Here is a 19,645-nt window from a genome sequence, read left to right as displayed (position 1 = left end):
TTTTCATTATGGAATCATCATCATCACTATATCTCACCTTGAAGGAACAACTACCATAAGATGAGATCAACAACAATGAATAGAATCAATAATCATGGAACAAGCTTAATAATATCATAAGAACATCAAGAACTATAAACTTTGGTTTCTCTGACAATGAATTCATCATCATCATGAAGAACATTTATCAATAATATCATAAGAACCTTGAGAATCATGAGCTTCTAGCATTTTTAGGAATAAGGATATTATGGATAACGTGTGTAGGTTCACAACAAAGGAATCATGCCTTAAGAAAGAAAGAGTTAGCCTTAACATGCCTTTATGTGTCCTTAACTACTTAACATTCTCCTCCCAAGCTCGCAAATCTACATTCAAGAGGATTTCATACTAAGGTTAAGTCTTCGAAACACTCATAAGTTTAAAAGAGAGTAAGTTGTGAGTTAGTGAAAATTGGACAACATTTCTTCTATTCCATCTAATTCCACCAAATTCCAAATCAAACTCCCAAACAACAATAACAACATCAACAATGCCATGATTAAGAGATTTCGGTCAAATAATATCCAAATAAAATCCCAAAACCTCTTCCCTTAATCAATTCATAACAACAACTTCAACATAACCTTTTATACACCTGTATACAATATTTCCTCGTCGTCATTATTCCCTCCATAACAAGATTATGCTCAAAACATTATATCAATTATAGCTCAAGTTAATTTACTACTCAAAATGTCCTCAAATTCATGTTTGAACTTTTTTTTTCTCTTTCTTTCCTCTATCAAGTCGTATAACAATCAAACATCCTCAACAACATGTAATAGATGTGAAAACTTACCTTAATCACTCAAGAGAAAGATTTGGATCAAATTATTCCACTTGAGTGAAACCTCAACTTTAAAACCGAAGGGATTCTTGAACTCTACAAACCCTAGTGAGCCTCCCAAAATCTTTTGATTTTTGCCTTTTGATCTTTGTTTTCCCTTGGGGTTAGTTAGATAGGTTTAGAGGAGATTTCTAGAGCTTTCATGAACATTGGGAAATGTCGAAAATGAGCTAAAATGAGTAAGGGTCGAAATATATCATAAAAAAAGCTTGCACTGACTCAGATTTACGGTCCACTTCTATGGACCGTAAAAGTTATATGGTCCGTATAATTGGACCGTAAAATCCAACCAGTGGCTCTCCCCTTCTGGAACCAATTTACGGTGGGGGTCAATCAGATATACGGTCCATAAAAATTATACAGTTCGTAAAAATTATATGGTTCGTATATCCACCGTAAAACCCAACCTTTTCTTGAAACGTATAATCGTCGATTCATTGAGCCTCTAATCCTTCCAATACCTGATAAACATGAACTTAACCCCTTATAGCTATAAGATAAACTTGTCTAATCACATTTATCCTTGATAACCCCGATGTCCAAGGTTAGAACCACTAGCACACGACAAATCTCAATGTACAAAACCACGAGGTGTAACAATTACGATAATTAGTCCATGTTTGTAAAAAATAGGTATATTACTTTATTCAAGTTAAAAAGCTTAATTAATTAATTGAATTATTAATTCGTCTTAATTTTCCCTGAAATTGGTTTAATTTTAAAGGTTGGCTTGATCTCAATTCCCGTCAAAGTGGTTATTTCTACCAAAAAAAAAAAAAAAGACCACAATTTAAATACCAAGGGTCATAATTTAAACACAAAATCAGTCCTTTCGTCATCCGTCCAGCCTAAATGGATCCCACATAACTCGGCGCACTTCCTAATTTTAATCCCCAAACCCCATTTCTTCTTTTTCATTCTCAGAGAAGAAACCAAACAGACCAAACGAATCCTAACCCTCTGTTTGGATGATTGTTTCCCACAGTTCATTAATGTACAATGTGGTATGATACAATATGGTATTGTATTGTATTGTACTGTATTAATGAACACAATGTTTGGATAGACTGTATCGTTTGTTGTGGTTTAATAACATTTGTACTGTTTGGTTTGACTGTATGGTATTGTATAATAACTTGTAAGTTTACTAAAATATCCTTAACTCTTAATTAGAAACTAGTTTATATAGATTAATAAAACTCAGGTAAAGAATAAAATAGAAATTTCAAAAAATAAGTATGTAGTGGGTGGAGGTGGTGGAGGGGTGGGTGGTGTGAGGTGAGTTGTTGTGGGATGAGGGTGGGAGTAGTGGGTGTAGGATGAGTAGTTATGAGAATGGGGTTGGGTGGTGGTGAGGGATAGTGGGTGAGGGTTGTGGAAGGGTGGGTGGTGTGAGGTGGGTAGTTGCGGGATGAAGGTGGGGGTAGTGAGTGGTAGGGCGGGGGTGAATGGTTGTGGGGTGGGGTTGGGCGGTGGTGACTGGTGGGGAGGAGGGGTGGCAGAGGAGTGGGGTAGTTGGAGGTGGGGGTAGGTGGGGTGAGTGGTGAAGAGTGGGGTGGGGGTAGGGTGGGGTGAGTGGTAGGGTAAGGGTGGGGTGGGGTAGATGGTGGAGGATGGGGTATAATGGAGAAATGAAATACGTAATTACGAAAAAACTACTAAATTTGTGATTACAAAAATTAGGTTTTTCATGATTATATAACCAGGATAAATCAGGAGTTTACAATACCATACCACATAATTTTAAAAATAATGAAAACAAACATAGTTTCATACACAACCATACATTAATGAACCACGAGAAATCACCATCCAAAAAGGGGGTAAGGCTCCTCCACGCCCCTGCCAAGAAACCCAACTCCAAATGAGCTGTCTTCGCCCAATACAACAATGATTCAACGCGTTTTTGGCCTTCTCAGTCCTTGCTCATTCATTTCGGGTAAAGGAAGTAATTGTTGTTGTCTTCTTCTCCCATGGACGACTAATTCAAACGGTAACCCCTTACCATTTTCATTTTTTTTTTTTTGAATTTTCTTTCTTCCTTCCAAGTTCCAAGAGAAGTTTCGGATTTCAAACGAAATTTAACTGATTCCAGTTCAAATATTTGTCCCACATCGCTCAAATTTGCTCAAACACTGGAATTTGGGGTTCTATAAATAGAACCCCGTACCCATTCAACAGACCAACAGTTGACACCCCCCAAAAAAATATAACTCTCTTTTTCTCACCTTTGTTTTTCTCTTCATTTGCTCAAAGCGAAGTTCAAATCGTGGGTGAAAGGAAGCATTCTCCCTTATGTTAAATAATTACATTTAATTTCTGCCTTTATTTTCAGTTCAACGTAGAATTACATGATTAGTTTAGTTTTAGTTTAATTTAAGACTTAATGTTGTTAGGTTATTGATCTTGTAGTTCATTATTTTAGTGAAAATTTCCTCTATGTTTTACTGTTTTTTTCAGTTCTGTATGTTTTCCCAGTTGATGTAGATTAGTTTAATCTTGTTTGAGTTATCTAGCTAAATCAGATTTCCTTTATCGCCCGTGTGAAAATGTGAGGTTTGCTATTAGTATATTTTCGTGTTATATCTCCTTTAGTCTATTATAAATACCATGGTTAACTGTGGGTATAGTTCAGACGATATCGCATGCCTTGTTTCATGACTTTAAGAAGTTAAAAGTTTAAATACTTGTCCTCTTTAAACTGAAATGAAAGTTGAGTACAATCAATATACCTTTTTTCCAGTTCTGGATTTAGATTAAAATATTGAGTAGTTATCATGATGTCGAGTAAAAGCCAAGTAGTTCAAGGTTGATGATGTTGTGAGATTTAAAGTCGTGAAGGGCTGTTTGATCTTCTCTATTAAAAAATCATTGTTTGTTCCTCCCAAATTCATCTTTTTTCAAAAGAAATATATATATATATATATATATATATATATATATATATATATATATATATATATATATATATATATATATATGTTATCAATCTGTATTACGAAATAGTAACTTAGCAAAATTTCCAGAAACCAGTAACTTTACAAAATCAGAAAGTATAAACCAATGTAAAATAGAATTTGAAAAAATAATCAGAAAGAGTATACAAAAATATTTTTAAGGAATAGAAATCTAGCCCACTGAATGCACAGTGTGTCTTTAAGGAAATTATTCCCCTCAAGTACCCGAGGTTGAATGTGGAATATATCCTCCTAGGATAGAAAGATTTCACTCACCGGTGTATTGGTATCAAAAACTCCGATGTCAGGTGAACTACTTAACGGCAGTAGAGCACACAGAAGAAAATTTTTAAGAGAGTAGAAGAATAGAGAATATCAGAAAATTCATAAGTAATAATCTGAGTATTAACTGGAATTTATAGCCATTAATGCATTGGTTGGGAAAATGTTTGCAACCTTTCGTGAAAGGCTTGCAACCTTTCACAAAATCTGTTACAATTGGTAGGAAATTTAAAATAATTCGGAAAAGAAAAGGTCGCGGGTCAGACACGCGGATCCGGGTCATTAACGGGTCAGACACGCGGATCCAGGTCATTAACGGGTCAGATCTGGATATTTTAATTTAAATAATTAAAATTAAAGAAAATTTGGTCTAAAATGATTATCAATAAGATCATTTGACCAAATCCAAATTCAAATCCGAGCCGAGCGACGACAACGGCGCGAGGGGAGACCCTCTTCTCCACTTATGAGGGACACATGCTTATTTCATAAAGCAAGAGGGAACAACTCATTTTCCCTCCACTTCTTTTCCCTCTATTTTTCCCATTCAACCTATCAATTAAACCCAACAATATATATGAAGATTCTTCCTAAATCACAGGCTTAGCTTTGGTTTTGGGTTAATTTTGAGCCGATCTTAACCTTTTAAAATGATTTCCCAAACCTGTTTTGAGTTCCAAACTCTCATTATCATGATTTAAACAACTAACTAAAGAGTACATGTTTGGTTGAAGTTCTACTCAGTCCCAGTCTTTCTTCGAAAGAAACTGTTTTCTTTTTGTTTATTTGGATTCATGTAGCTTTCAAAATATTTTCCAGAGTTATTTTTAGTTTCAGTATCTTTCCTTTCTTGTTCTCGTTTCTTGCCATGGATTTCAAACAAGTTAGAGTGTGTTTAGATGTTTGTTCTTTTTAGTTCAAATGTTTTTTTTTTTGATGAGTAAGTGTCAAATCTTAGCTTGATTCACTCTCGGTTGTAACAATAGATTTATAGGTCATTATACCAGCCTGAAACTTGTGAAAGTCATTTAAGTGTCTTGATATGGTGATCTTGGTTGAATTATAAGTCGAACTTAAAGAGCTCTTTGCTGTTAGTAGCTATCAACTGATGTCCCATTTATGGTCTGAAATTTAACGAGGAGTTAAACTGATGGAATCATGTCTTTAAGGTTTAAATGTAAAACATCACTAGCTTATACCATGTTAAAGACAAGAAGACCAATTCTTAATTTGGTGTGATGAGCTGAATGAGTACTTATATGGGCTGTCCAGAAAAAACAAATAATTTTGATGTGAATTTGTGTTCTATTTGGTTGGCTGAAACATCTCTAAGAACTTGAAGACAGTAAATCTTTCAAACCTTTGCTAAGTTATGTTTGGGTCAGTTTTCACATTCATTTGTCCTCTGTTTTGTCCAAATAAAGATCCGTCGCCTTTTTTTCAAAATCAAGTGTATCCCTTGTCCATTTTTTTTTTTAACTACAAGTGACATACCTGATATAACTTTTCCGACAAATCCTTCACAAACTTTGTACGGCAACGGCATATGATATGCAAAGCTTTGGCAATCAACCTCACCTTCAGGGGTCAACAATCTATTTTGATCTATAAGCTTTGGTGAAATTGATTTGTAACAATTGAAGATAATTTTCATCTACAAAAGAAGACACACATTCCGCAGCATGAGACAGTCGCTCCTCGCACAACATATGCGAGAGTAAGGCCAAAATATTATATAGCAATGACTAGGCTAAGAAATTTTTAGAGTCGAGCAAGCAGAGCCACCCACTTGCATATCCTCCATATGAAGGGAAATCTTCCCCATTGTCTTGAGCAAGTAGGAAATGACCAAGTAGTGCTGGCTTTCATGTTCTTGACCGCCAAGGTCAGAGACAAGAGATAAATAGATGTTTTTCCCTTTCCTTGAATCAAGCTGTTGAAAAGCCTTAAGTAGAAGACCCTGCTCATCATGTTCAAAGGTGGACCAGAACCTACCTCGATCGTTACATTCATTTCTTCCAAAGAATGAATGCAGAGCGCAAATTGAAAAGACAAGATTTTGAGTAATGAGATCATTGGCAGCGTCATCAGTCTGCAGCACCTTCAGCTGACAACAAAGAGAAGTAGCTATGAAGAAAAGTCTACTTGGAGCCCGTTTGGATTGGCTTATAAGTCTTTTTTTGAGTGTTTGACTGACCAGTTTAAAGTCATTTTGTGCTTAAAATAAGCTCAAAAAAATAATTGGGCTCATTTGACTTAGCTTATCTAAAGCAGCTTATAAATTGAAAACAACTTATAAGCCAAAAAAAATAAAAAGTTAGACTACTCCAACTTATTTTTTTTTAGCTTATAAGCTGTTTGCAACTTATAGGCATAAGCCCATCCAAACAGGCTCTTGGCCTCATCAAATAGTAAGTTCCTTCAAGGTTTCCTTTACAAGCCTACGTCACAGTAGCAAAGTAGCAAGCCACAAGACGGTTTGATATGTTGCGCAACCACAGATGCGGGTGCAAAAGCAACTTGCAGATTGCTTCCCACAGATCCTATGAGATGTCAGTAAAAGTAAGAGTCAGAAACCAAATACGAGACGATGAATTTATCCTCAAAACAGGACAAGTTATCGACAATCTGAAAATGAGAGTGTGATAGCTGTGGGAACGTACTTTCCCCAGTATACTTCTAAACACGCTCTTCAAACTTTAAGCACTTGATTCCAGAATGCTTCTTAACTTGGCACCTAGTTTGTAGTTGCAAACTATCTTTTGGCACGCTGCCTAAGTTTGAGGCCCAAAGCAATTTCACCGAAGTGCTTTTAGTCACATTAAAAAAGTATTATTTTCTTAAACCTATCACAAATCAAAATGAGGCTCAGTGTAGTAAGTTGACATATTACGTGATGACTTGATTTTACCTCTCCCATATTTTAAGACCATAGCTAAAATAACGAAATACAACAGCACTAACGGAATCTGATAACCAATTACTACAACAGCACTAATGAAATAAAGGATATAGACGGAAATTATTGTTATTTTTTTCCATTCTAGAGACAAACATCCATCTATAGAGGATAGATATGGTAGATATTGTATCCAATGTGTGCTATAGAGCATCAAAACAATGTTTCAAAAAGCACTCAACCAGTTATGAATATCCATTAGCTCCATGTAATTCCAATAGAATAAGTCCGGATGGCAGGCAAGTTCTATAAATGCTCATATTTACAAAAGTAGTCAGTTAGTATCTAATAATATAGTAATTTTAGTTTCTAACAAAAGATTAAAGAAAGGGATAAATACCTCAAGATCCTTTCTGAAGCACAACTTAGGAAATTGATTTATTATCTTCTCAAACAGAACCAGTGAATAATATGCTTCTTTCCAAGATGAAATAGTTGCATCATGGGGTAGATCCACTTGCTTATTTGTAAGAACATTAACAGCAGATTGCAAGATGTTTCTCAAAACAAACAGGCAAGGGGCTATCAATATACTTTTGGAAACCATATTTAAGTACTTCAATGAGTAACCCAAAACCTGTAAAAAAAATGATGAAGCCTTGAAAGAATGTTCTCTCTTTTTGATGAGGAAGAAGTTGTATTTATGAAAAAAAGTTGAGGTCAACTCGTCCATCTTCCTGTAATTTAATTCATTGTTTATACATAACCAAAAAAGTAAAAAGTGAATGACATGTGGAACTTGTTATCCTTCTTTAGTATTTCCAAACTTGCTCCTCTATAGTAACACATGTTAGAATTTTATTAATTCTAATATGTGGCCCAATTAATGTAAAACCCATAACTAATATTTAATGAGGAATAAATCTCGTCCGTTAGATCGGTTACTTAATGGACGTATCGGATTAAGTCTCAACTCCTATAAATTAGTCCTCCCTCCACCCATTAGGGTTACCACTTCTTCTAATATACTTTTCCATCACCGACGGCTGTGGTGACGTAAGACTAGGGCAAGGAGGTAGAAATCAGTTTACACAATTAAAGCTTCCGCTTTCGTGATAATGTCTTCCGCATCAGGTATGTTTTCTGTATTATCTCCATGTAAGATTATTGTGTTTAAGATCCTGTGTGAATTAAGTTAATCTTACATATGGTATCAAGAGCCTGAATATTTGAACTAATAATCTTCGTATAAGAATGAAAATATTATGACAATATTGGAACTTTTGCTTACTGAAAAAAAATCGTAAGACTGAGCTTTGGTTAAACTGTATATGGTTGCATATTCATTCCACATCAGACACCAAAACTTGATTGTTCAATGTTTATGGTGGCCGACCAATCATGTTTCCGTAGGGTTTCTTTAAAGATAGTAAGTTGTCCGTAAATGATATTTAGTCAAGTGATTCGGCTAATAAAAAGTCTAATGGAATCTATTTTGTCCTGGGAATGAATGTCTGTGGAGACAATTTACTCCAAAACACCCCTCACTGAGAAGTCATTAGCCGTCTTTTTAAGTGTGATTTCTTATGATTCCTTGAAGTTGAATTTTTGTCCAATCAAATTCTAATTAAGTGCCTAAGTTCACTGTTGAACTCCTTCATCAGTAGAGTAAATTAATATTGGACTACTTAAAGTGCTTGAACTGTTAAGTTAATGAAGCCCTGTTAGTGAAGTTTATTTTGCACAAATTAAATTCGACAATTACGTTTTTAAAGTGTCACATAATGTGATAATTATGTTTGTTTTGTATTGTGCAACAAATTAAAGTGGTCCTTGTACTAAATAAATAAACAATATGTGTGTTTAGTGTTATATAGTTTGTTTGTCACCAAAGTGGCCAAACTAGAATATATTCATGTTTGTTTTATGCATCTATTATGTTTTTCTAGTTTGTTAGTCACCAAAGTGGCCAAACTAGAATGTTTAAAGTATTCACGTGCATGAAACTTTATGATATTGTTTTATGTATGCATTTATATTAATATAGTTTGTTAGTCACCAAAATGGCCGAACTAGTATATTTAAGAAAAATATGCATGCATAAAAATTGTCGTTTATCCATTAAACTAATGAAATGCCTATTATTGAAAATAAATGGATAAATTGACTTTTACTATTGCTAGAACTTAAGGATTTGCCCAAAGGTGAATCAATTATTCTATGAGTAGTGAACATAATGAGGTAAATTGATATTATTTAATCAAATATGTATTGTATATCCAAAGATGTCGTATATGTTTGATTGAAAATATTTAATTGCCTGTTAAAGTTGAAAATGACATTTAAATTATGATAGTATGTCGTAGTATCACCCAAAGGAGAATTACGATATACTTTTATTGTTTTGCTGAATCCACATTATTTTCTAATTTATGAGCATGTATATCTATTTTGCAGCTATTCCTCTTCATTCGCTCGCTTCATCTGTTACTGTGTTCAATGGATTGAACTTCTCTGGGTGGCATGAACAAGTCCAGTTCCACTTAGGTGTGATGGATCTTGACTTGGCTCTGCTAAAAGAAAAACCCACTGCTATTACTGATACAAGCAGTGGGGATGAGAAATCTTTCCATAAAGCATGGGAACGCTCTAATAGATTGAGCCTTATGTTTATGCGAATGACTATTGCCAACAACATTAAGAGTACTATTCCACAAATAGAAAGTGCCAGGAAATACCTGATGTTTGTGGAAGAACGTTTTCGTTCTGCTGATAAGTCTCTCGCTGGTACACTAATGGCTGAACTCACGACCATGAAGTTTGATGGGTCGCGTAGTATGCAAAATCATATCATCGAGATGACTAATATTGCAGCAAGACTCCGGACTTTGGGGATGAAAGTGGATGACTCCTTCTTGGTTCAGTTTATTCTAAACTCATTGCCTCCTGAGTATGGACCATTCCAAATTAACTATAACACTATTAAGGATAAATGGGATTTAGTGAATTGTCCAGTATGCTTACTCAGGAGGAATCAAGACTTAAGAAACAAGGAGGTCATTCTATTAACCTCATGGGTCAAGGAGCTGGTAAAGGACTTAAAGTGAAGGCCAACAAGTTCAAGAAGAAGAGAGCACCTGCTAAAGTTCAACATGATGCTCATAAGGAACTCAAGGCAGATATGTGTCGTTTCTGTAGGAAAGAAGGACACTATCAGAAAGATTGCCCGAAACGTAAAGCTTGGTTTGAAAAGAAAGGTACTTTTAGTGCTTTTGTATGTTTCGAATCAAATTTAGTAGAAGTTCCTAATAATACTTGGTGGCTTGATTCTGGTGCAACTACTTATGTATCCACTATGTTGCAAGATTTCTTACGACCCAAACTACAAATCCAAATAAGGATTTCTTGTTCATGGGAATCGTATGAAGGCTCCAATTGAAGGCATAGGGACTTATCGTTTGATCTTGGAGAGTGGACATCACCTTGATCTATTACAGACTCTTTATGTTCCTTCAGTTTCTAGGAATTTGATTTCTCTTTCAAGACTGACGTTTCTGGATTTGATTTTAAGTTTGGACATGGATGTTTCAATTTATATAAGAATGTTGTTTTTTATGGTTCTGGTGTTCTTATTGATGGTTTATATAAATTGAAACTCGATACTGTTTTTTCTGAATCCCTTCTTGCTATACATCAAAATGTTGGAATTAAACGTAGTTCACTGAATGAAAGTTCTGCTTACTTGTGGCACAGGCGTTTGGGTCATATATCCAAAGAAATATTAGTAAAGAATGAGATTCTTCCGAATCTAGATTTTACTGATCTTGATATATGTTTGGATTGCATTAAGGGAAAGCAAACCAAGCATAGTAAGAAAGGTGCCACAAGAAGCACCCAGCTTCTTGAAATTATACACACTGATATTTGCGGACCTTTTGATGTTCCATCTTTTGCTGGAGAAAAATATTTTATCAATTTTATAGATGATTTTTCACGTTATGGATATATTTACTTGCTGAAAGAAAAATCTCAAGCAACGGACGCCCTCAAAGTGTACGTCAATGAGGTTGAAAGGAAATTAGATAGGAAAGTGAAAATCATTAGGTCAAATAGAGGTGGTGAATTTTATGGAAAATATAGCGAATCGGGAAAATGTCCAGGTCCATTTGCAAAGTTCCTCGAGGAACATGGCATATGTGCACAATATACTATGCTAGGAACACCTCAACAAAATGGGGTTGCAGAGAGGCGTAATCGGACACTTATGGATATGGTTAGGAGTATGATAAGTAATTCCTCATTACCCAAAACTTTGTGGATGTATGCTCTTAGAACCGCTGTGTATTTATTAAACATGATTCCTAGTAAGGCAGTTCCAAAGACTCCTTTTGAACTGTGGACTGGAAGGAAACCTAGTTTAAGACACCTGCATGTTTGGGACTGCCCAGCGGAGGCTAGAATTTATAATCCACATGAAAATAAATTATATTCTCAAACAGTAAGTGGTTACTTTATTGGTTACCCAGAGAAATCTAAAGGGTATAGGTTTTACTGTACAAACCATAGCTCAAGAATTGTTGAAACCGGTAATGCAAGATTCATTGAAAATGGTGAAGTTAGTGGGAGTGTCGAACGACAAAGTGTGAAAATAAATGAGGTAAGGGTTAATGTTCCATTGCCCATGAATGTGCCTACTTCCACACCAATAACAAATATTGTTCCCGTTGTCGAAGAACACTTTGACAATACTGAACAACATTTGAATGAAACACTCCAGGAAGGAACTAACTCACAAATATTTGACGCAAATGAACCACAAACAGTGCCATTGAGAAAATCTCAAAGAGAAAGAAAATCGGCTATAGACGATTATGTGGTTTATTTACAAGAGTCAGATTTTGACATTGGACTTAATAAAGATCCGGTTTCATTTTCACAAGCCATAGAAAGTACTGAGTCTGACAAATGGATTGATGCCATGAAAGAAGAGTTCAAATCAATGGAATACAACAAAGTCTGGGATCTCGTTGAATTGGCAGAAAGTTCTAAAAGAATCGGGTGTAGATGGGTCTTCAAGACCAAGCGCGATTCAAATGGAAATATGGAACGATATAAAGCCAGACTTGTTGTCAAGGGTTATACTCAGAAAAGAGGCATTGATTATAAAGAGACCTTTTCACCGGTCTCAAAGAAAGACTCGTTAAGAATTATTATAGCTTTGGTGGCTCATTATGATTTAGAGTTGCACCAAATGGATGTGAAAACTGCCTTTCTTAATGGAGACCTCGAAGAAGAAGTTTATATGGACTAACCAGAGGGTTTCGAAATTAAAGGAAAAGGTCAAATGGTGTGTAAATTAAAGAAGTCAATATATGGACTCAAACAAGCCTCACGACAATGGTATATAAATTTGAATGATACCATCACATATTTTGGATTTAAGGAAAACACCGTTGATCGGTGTATATACCAAAAGATCAGTGGGAGCAAGTTTATATTCTTAGTCCTATATGTTGACGATATTTTGCTTACTGCTAATGATTTGGGCATATTACGTGAGACGAAATATTTCCTCTCTAAGAATTTTGAAATGAAAGATATGGGTGAGGCGTCCTATGTGATAGGGATAGAAATATTCCGTGATAGATCACAAGGACTATTGGGACTGTCTCTGAAAGGCTATATGGAAAGAGTTCTTGAGAGATTTAACATGAACAATTGTTCAGCAGGAGTTGTTCCAATTCAAAAAGGGGACAAATTTAGTCTCATGCAGTGTCCAAAGAATGACGTAGAACGAAAAGAAATGGAGTCAATTCCTTACTCTTCTATTGTTGGAAGTTTGATGTATGCTCAAACTTGCACAAGACCGGATATTAGTTTTGCGGTCGGAATGCTGGGAAAATATCAGAGTAACCCGGGAATTGATCATTGGAAAGCTGCAAAGAAAGTTTTGAGGTACCTGAAAGGAACGAAGGATTACATGCTCACATATAGGAGATCCAACAGTTTGGAAGTCATTGGATACTCGGATTCAGATCATGGTGGATGTGTTGACACTAGAAAGTCCACTTTTGGTTACTTGTTCCTATTAGCTGAAGGAGCAATATCGTGGAAGAGTGCTAAGCAATCCGTCATTGCTACATCCACAATGGAAGCAGAATTTGTGGCATGTTTTGAAGCCACAATTCATGCATTATGGCCGCGGAACTTTATTTCAGGACTTGGGGTTGTCGACACCATTACCAAGCCGCTGAAAATTTATTGTGATAATACTGCAACAATATTCTTCTCCAAGAACGATAAGTACTCCAATGGTGCCAAACATATGGAATTAAAGAACTTTACCGTCAAGGATGAAGTTCAGAAACAAAGGGTGTCACTTGAGCATATTAGAACTGATCTCATGATTGCAGATCCGTTAACGAAAGGTTTACAACCAAAGACATTTAAAGAACATGTACATAGAATGGGTCTTGGTTGTACTTATGAATAATATTTTTCTTTATAATGTTTGACACTCTGAGCTCAATTACGTGTTTCTGATATACATTAATGAATTCCCTGTTTCTCATAATGGTGTACACATTATTGTTCTGAGATATTACAGGATGAGTCTCAATGAGACATTATTGTGGACCATAATGTTAAATGTTTTACAGCTTATGAACCTAGTATGATAAGTTACTAATGTTGTAGTATATGGAAGGGAGTATGTAGCACAAAATTATGTATAACCGCCATAACTCGCATTAGTGGTTTGTCATATTATGGTATGTATGATGGACGTTATATAAGAGATTTATTTTATGCGCAACTAATATTTATGTTGTTAAATATTAGTGTTATGCGGTCATTGGGCCAAGTGGGAGAATGTTAGAATTTTATTAATTCTAATATGTGGCCCAATTAATGTAAAGCCCATAACTAATATTTAATGAGGAATAAATCTCGTCCGTTAGATTGGTTACTTGATGGACGTACCGGATTCAGTCTCAACTCCTATAAATTGGTCCTTCCTCCACCATTAGGGTTACCACTTCTTCTAATATACTTTTCCATCACTGACGGCTGTGGTGACGTAAGACTAGGGCAAAGAGGTAGAAATCAGTTTACACAATTAAAGCTTCCGCTTTCGTGATAATGTCTTCCGCATCAGGTATGTTTTCCGTATTATCTCCATGTAAGATTATTGTGTTCAAGATCCTGTGTGAATTAAGTTAATCTTACCACACAACCTGATCAAGTTAACTGGGCATAATGTAGTTGTAATAAAAGAACAGTTTGGGATTTTCACTCCTTTAGCTGTACTGCAGCACTCCATAAATTTGGTTTATCTCCCAGATACCAGGACCGACTAAACTCAAGAATTGACTGGAGCGAATGTGGGCTGACTCGTCCAATAAGTAACTTTATGAGTGTACCAGTCATTGAACGAACTGTGTTGTCACGATAATTTGCCAGACAAACCACCAAATGTAGAAAAACGTCTGTGATTGTTCATCTATAATGCTAACTGGGAATTTCATTATAACAACGTGAAGCATTTCAAGGATGGCCTCTCTTCTCGTTGGATGCCCATATCTGCAAAAAATAAAAACCATTGTTACAGAGATGTCACCATCTATAAAATTTACCAAATGAAAGAATTGATTGTGTCCTTATGTCCTTCCCTTAAGTTTGAAAGTAAGAAATCAAGATGCTGTTGCAGACGTTTCTCGGATATATGGTAGTCCGGTAAAAACTGCAGCAAGCTTTGGCTGCTTTTCTTATGAATTGATTCCTGCAACTACCAACTTCCTACTCACTATTGCTTTCAATAGTGAGGGGGATTTCTTTCAATAAGATTTCTCATTGGTCAATTTGGACTTCATATCGTCCCAAGTTTTTAGGGAAAATTATGTTAGGTGTCCATCAAGGCATCTTATTATATCCCGTATTTTTGCATATTCGGGAAATTCGAAATAATGTTGACTTGTAAGAAATAAGGCCAAAAATTTGATCTTTATTTAAAATATGTGTGTTGTCCATGAAATGTTGATGTGGAAATATCGAGGAAGGCTAAGGGCAAAAATTGGAATTTTGAAAATTAGTTTCGGGAATTACAAAATAAGACCTATATTCAATTGGACTCAAAAAAATAAAAATAAAGAACAAGAGGCCCAATTCAAGGGGGTGGCCGGCCAACCAACTACATGGCCCAAGTCCACAATTAAATGAAATCCATGTATTATAAAGCAAAGAGGGGACCATTTATTCTTCATCTTACTAGAACATTCAAGATCAACAAACAAAAAAAAAAAGAAGAGAGCAAGTGAGAGGAAGGGCATTCGGCCCTAAGAGAAAGAAAGAAAAAAAAATTGTGGAGCTCAAATCTTTGGTTCAAACTCATCTCTTTTGAATTCCTATTAAGTTGGAAACCCTCTTCAATGTGATACAAATTTGGAGGCAAGAAAGTACTTTTTTTATCAAGTGGAAATTCTTGAAAAAGGTAAGAATTCTACTCTTTTTATCTTGGAAGAATTTTATATATATATATTGTAGTATATGGAAGTGAATGTAAAGTATGAGAATTTTGTGTTATGGGTATGTGGGTGTGTGGCCGAAAATGGGTAAATGGAGAGGAATGATCAATATTTTATTTATTATGTTAATTGTGCTGTAATGGCCTTTTAATGCAAATGGAATAATTCTAGTTCTAGTTGGCATGAAAAATTTGTTGTTAAGTTGTTGTCGGAAAGTATGTGATGTTATTATAGATTATGTAATTATGGAAATGGAATTGTTAAAGTGTAAATTGTGGTTGTTGTTGATGAAATGGGAAGACGAAAAATGTGTTGTGAATGTTGTGTCGAAGGTTGGAGATTTCGGATGAATTCTAGTCTTGGTGGATTTTTTTTGTATATTTTGTAAAATGGTATGAAATGCTTTGAATTGCACTTGAATGGTCTTGAATTGGTAATGAATGTGTAAGTGTCGATATTGGCTTGAAAAATCCGTAGTTGAATGGAATGTCGGTGAATTATGTTGAAAGGAAGGTTACTAGTGTTGGAATGCATTGTAAATTGGTTTTTTGATGTTATTGGTATGGTTGTTGATGAATTTGGCCGAGTTTAATTCTCGGGGATGTTGAATTTACAGGGGAAATGCTGCCGAAATTTCGCTAGACAAATACTAATTAGAATTAAAATTCTAAGTACTTGTAGCTAATATTTGGTAATTGATAATATTATTGTAGATCTTGGAGAACCCGAGACTTGAGTCGGGATTTATCTAGTGAGTGATCGGGATTTGTTAGCGAGCAATTGAGGTATGTAAAGCCTATCGTTCCTTCTTTTTGGCATGATCCTTTTTGGGAGAAACAAAATGTATATGTATGCTTATAAAGGAAATCCTATTCTTAGAGCCACAAGGTTGGCTAACATCTTTGACCTCCATAAGCTCTTCCACATGGCGGGATACATATTCTATGATATTCAAAGATTCTATTTGTTATGTTCCGAATGTTGTTCGAAAGAAAAACGAGAAGACTAAAGCCCTTGATGAATATTTCGATATGAAAATATGGCCTTAAAGTCCCCATTTAATTTGATCCATAATGTTATCCGCAAGGTTCCTAGTATGAATATGTGATCCACAATGATGTCCGAAAAATATTTGATATGGCTAAAGTTTGGGATACATATATCTTGATACGTACATATGATCTTAAAGACTCCATTTGATTTGCTCCATAGTAATGGTTGAAAGTTCCCCTAATATGAATGTCACTTGAATTTCTGAAAAGCGCTTCTGAAATGCTTTTAGAAAGTTCTGTACTTCAAAAGTTTGTAACTTTCGTATATTAACTCCGTTTGAAGTACTCTATAATGTTATTTGAAAGCCCCCTTAAAATGAATGATACTTAATTTTCAAGAAAATGATCTATGAAGTGTTTTTCAAAAGCTTTGTAATTTAAAGGCTCGCAACCTTTGTATAATAATTCCGATGGACTCTATACTTACTTTGAGCCTTCTACTATCAGTATATATATTTATTTGTCGAGTCTTGGAATTTAATTATATATATGCATATGGTTTCCGCACTACTCTGCTCGTGCCTACTACTATGATATCGTTCGCCGGATCCCGGGCCGGCTTTGTGATCGTGCGCATTATGTTACATTCGGCAGTATGATGTGTTACGGTTCTCGAGACCTTGCCATAGGGCCGGGTACCGCTTATATATGGCGTTATGATGTGATATGGCAGATGATATGTTCTGATGTTTGATATGATATGATGATATGATATGTCCGGGGACTGTACGGAGATTTGAAACCTTCTGGAGTATGATGTGTTGTGGCGCCAGCGTCGGAGTGGCGACCACGTTCCTGAGCCCTATGCATGATTTTTATTTGCATTATATATATATTCAGCACAGGTTTTGACATACTAATTCTGTATCCATTTTCTGTACTCCTCACTCCAGTTATGATTTGAATTTCTGTATTTCACGCTTTACATACTCAGTACATATTTCGTACTGACCCCTTTTCTTCGGGGGCTGCGTTTCATGCCCGCAGGTACAGAAGTTTGTTTTGGTGATCCTCCGGTATAGGATACATATTCCGCCACTTGGAGTCCTCCTTTTGATCCGGAGCTCATAGTTTGGTACATATCTTCTGTTATACACATTCTGTATATATGACTATTTGGGTACGGCGGGGCCCTGTCCCGTCATATGTTTCTGTTATGTTTTGTCGAGGCATGTAGTCATATATGTGGGTCATGGGTCATGTTTGTTCGTTTGTGATTATGATGTGCGTCTTAATGCGGCCCCGTTTACTATTATGGCCAAAACGGCCCATTTGTCTGTATATGTGTATATATCTGGCGATGTGTATTCCGCCAATCTATTGGATTTGGATATGATGTTTCTGTACGGGCGACCGCTTAAGATGATTTTTTTTCCAATATTTTCTTAAAATGACGTATGTTAAGTTCGAATGAATTTTGATATGTCGATCTGGTACATAAGTCTGTTTGGGTGTCCAAATAGGGCACCAGTCGCGGCCCACGGGGCTGGGTCGTGACACATCTAGTTTGCCATTTTTAGCCCAACTATCCACTTTTTACGATATGTACCTTTCGCAACTTAGTTTGTTGTTTATTACCTCTGTCCCCTTGTGAAGGACCCAACTTAGTTTAAAGATAATCGAATCGTTTTATTATTATAGGGACAAAAGTTCAACTATGCCATACACTCATTAATATTTGGGCATATTTATGCCATCGCAGTGACCAAAAGTGCATATTTGTGGCTCTTACCTTTAACAGCTCAAATAGCTAAAATCAAAATACCATGATTGGACACATGACCTCCAATTAAAGGTCCACGTCACTTGTCGCTCCCACCAAATTAAAACCCATCCCAATTAAATTAACCACCCCAAAACCTTACGCTGACGAGGATACCAAGAAAAGAAGCAATCTCCTATGGGTTCGTATCCTTGTTAAAGATTCGGATATCGTTCTTCCTTGCAAACTAGAACTTCCATCTGGGAATTGCTCCTTTGAACTCTCCATTATCATGGATAGCCCCTCGAAAGTCGTTGCTAATCGGAGTATGGCTGGAAGAGACAAAATAACTTACCCTAATAACCTTTGGTCCATAGATCTTCGGTCCAAAGAAGGGGATGAGCCTGTTCAAATTTTCAATTTCAAAAACTCTCAGCGGGCCGGATCTTTATTTGATCCAGCCCAACTCGTGGTCAACAGTGAAGTAAATGTTTCTAATTGCCTTAATAGGGGCCACTTTATGGATCCCTGTTATTACTATAGTAACAACAATAACAACAAGCCCAAAAGGAAAAGGCCCAAATCCAGAGCAAAACCCAGAGAGATAAAGAGTTGGAAAGCAAAAGGGCTAACCCAAATTCAACATTATTCCAGGAGCCTCAGTAACGATCCCACCATTGAGAAGGCTGTAGTAGCTCTTTGTGATCAAAATACAGAGAACCTCAGAGCAGAAGATGCAGATGATGAAGCCGACCCCCCTCTTTACTCTATTTCGGCATTGCTAAACGACTATCCTATTGACAACTCTATGGATTTCGAAATTTCTTCCTACTCTGGCGGCGAGACACACTCATTAGTTCTGCATGATGGGCTAAATAATGGGAATTGTTTGATCAACACACCTATGGTAATCGAGACTTCTCAATGGACCAAGCTGTTTATGACTAAGGCTTGCAAAGCCTTTGGAGTTAATTTGGCTGGATTCGAGCACAAGATGTTTGATATGATTCTCAGAATGGAACAGAGAAGGAAAGCTCAATTATTGCTACAAAAAGAAAATAAGAATGGGGGAAGGAGCCCTGCAAAGAAAGGGGTAAGAGAGGCCAAGAATATGGAATGCACTGTTACTTATGAAAAAGGGGAAGGATCAGCTAGGGGCAGGTTTCAAAAAGCATTCTCTAGATGAATTTAAAAATTATTAGCTGGAACGTGAAGGAGCTCAACGATATGAGCAAAAGGAGTACTATCAGGGCCCTTATGCAAAACTGGAAACCAAACATTTTGTGCTTGCAAGAGACCAAAACAAATGGTTGTCCAGTGGCTACTATCACACAAATTTGTG

The 19,645-nt window shown here is 36.0% G+C and overlaps 1 long non-coding RNA gene across 1 annotated transcript; it reads left to right on the top strand.

The window, feature by feature from the left end:
• The first annotated feature begins 15,013 nt into the window (after window positions 1-15,013).
• LOC132638591 (uncharacterized) lies at window positions 15,014-17,871 on the top strand. Its single transcript, XR_009581814.1, has 3 exons — window positions 15,014-15,515; window positions 16,263-16,334; window positions 17,589-17,871. It is a non-coding gene; the product is annotated as an uncharacterized LOC132638591 (long non-coding RNA).
• The last annotated feature ends 1,774 nt before the right edge of the window (window positions 17,872-19,645 follow it).

Source organism: Lycium barbarum, chromosome 4, assembly GCF_019175385.1.
Source record: "Lycium barbarum isolate Lr01 chromosome 4, ASM1917538v2, whole genome shotgun sequence".
Classification (NCBI taxonomy): Eukaryota; Viridiplantae; Streptophyta; class Magnoliopsida; order Solanales; family Solanaceae; genus Lycium; species Lycium barbarum.
Note: the sequence above shows the minus strand (reverse complement) of the source record. Positions and strands in the feature narration are given on the sequence as shown.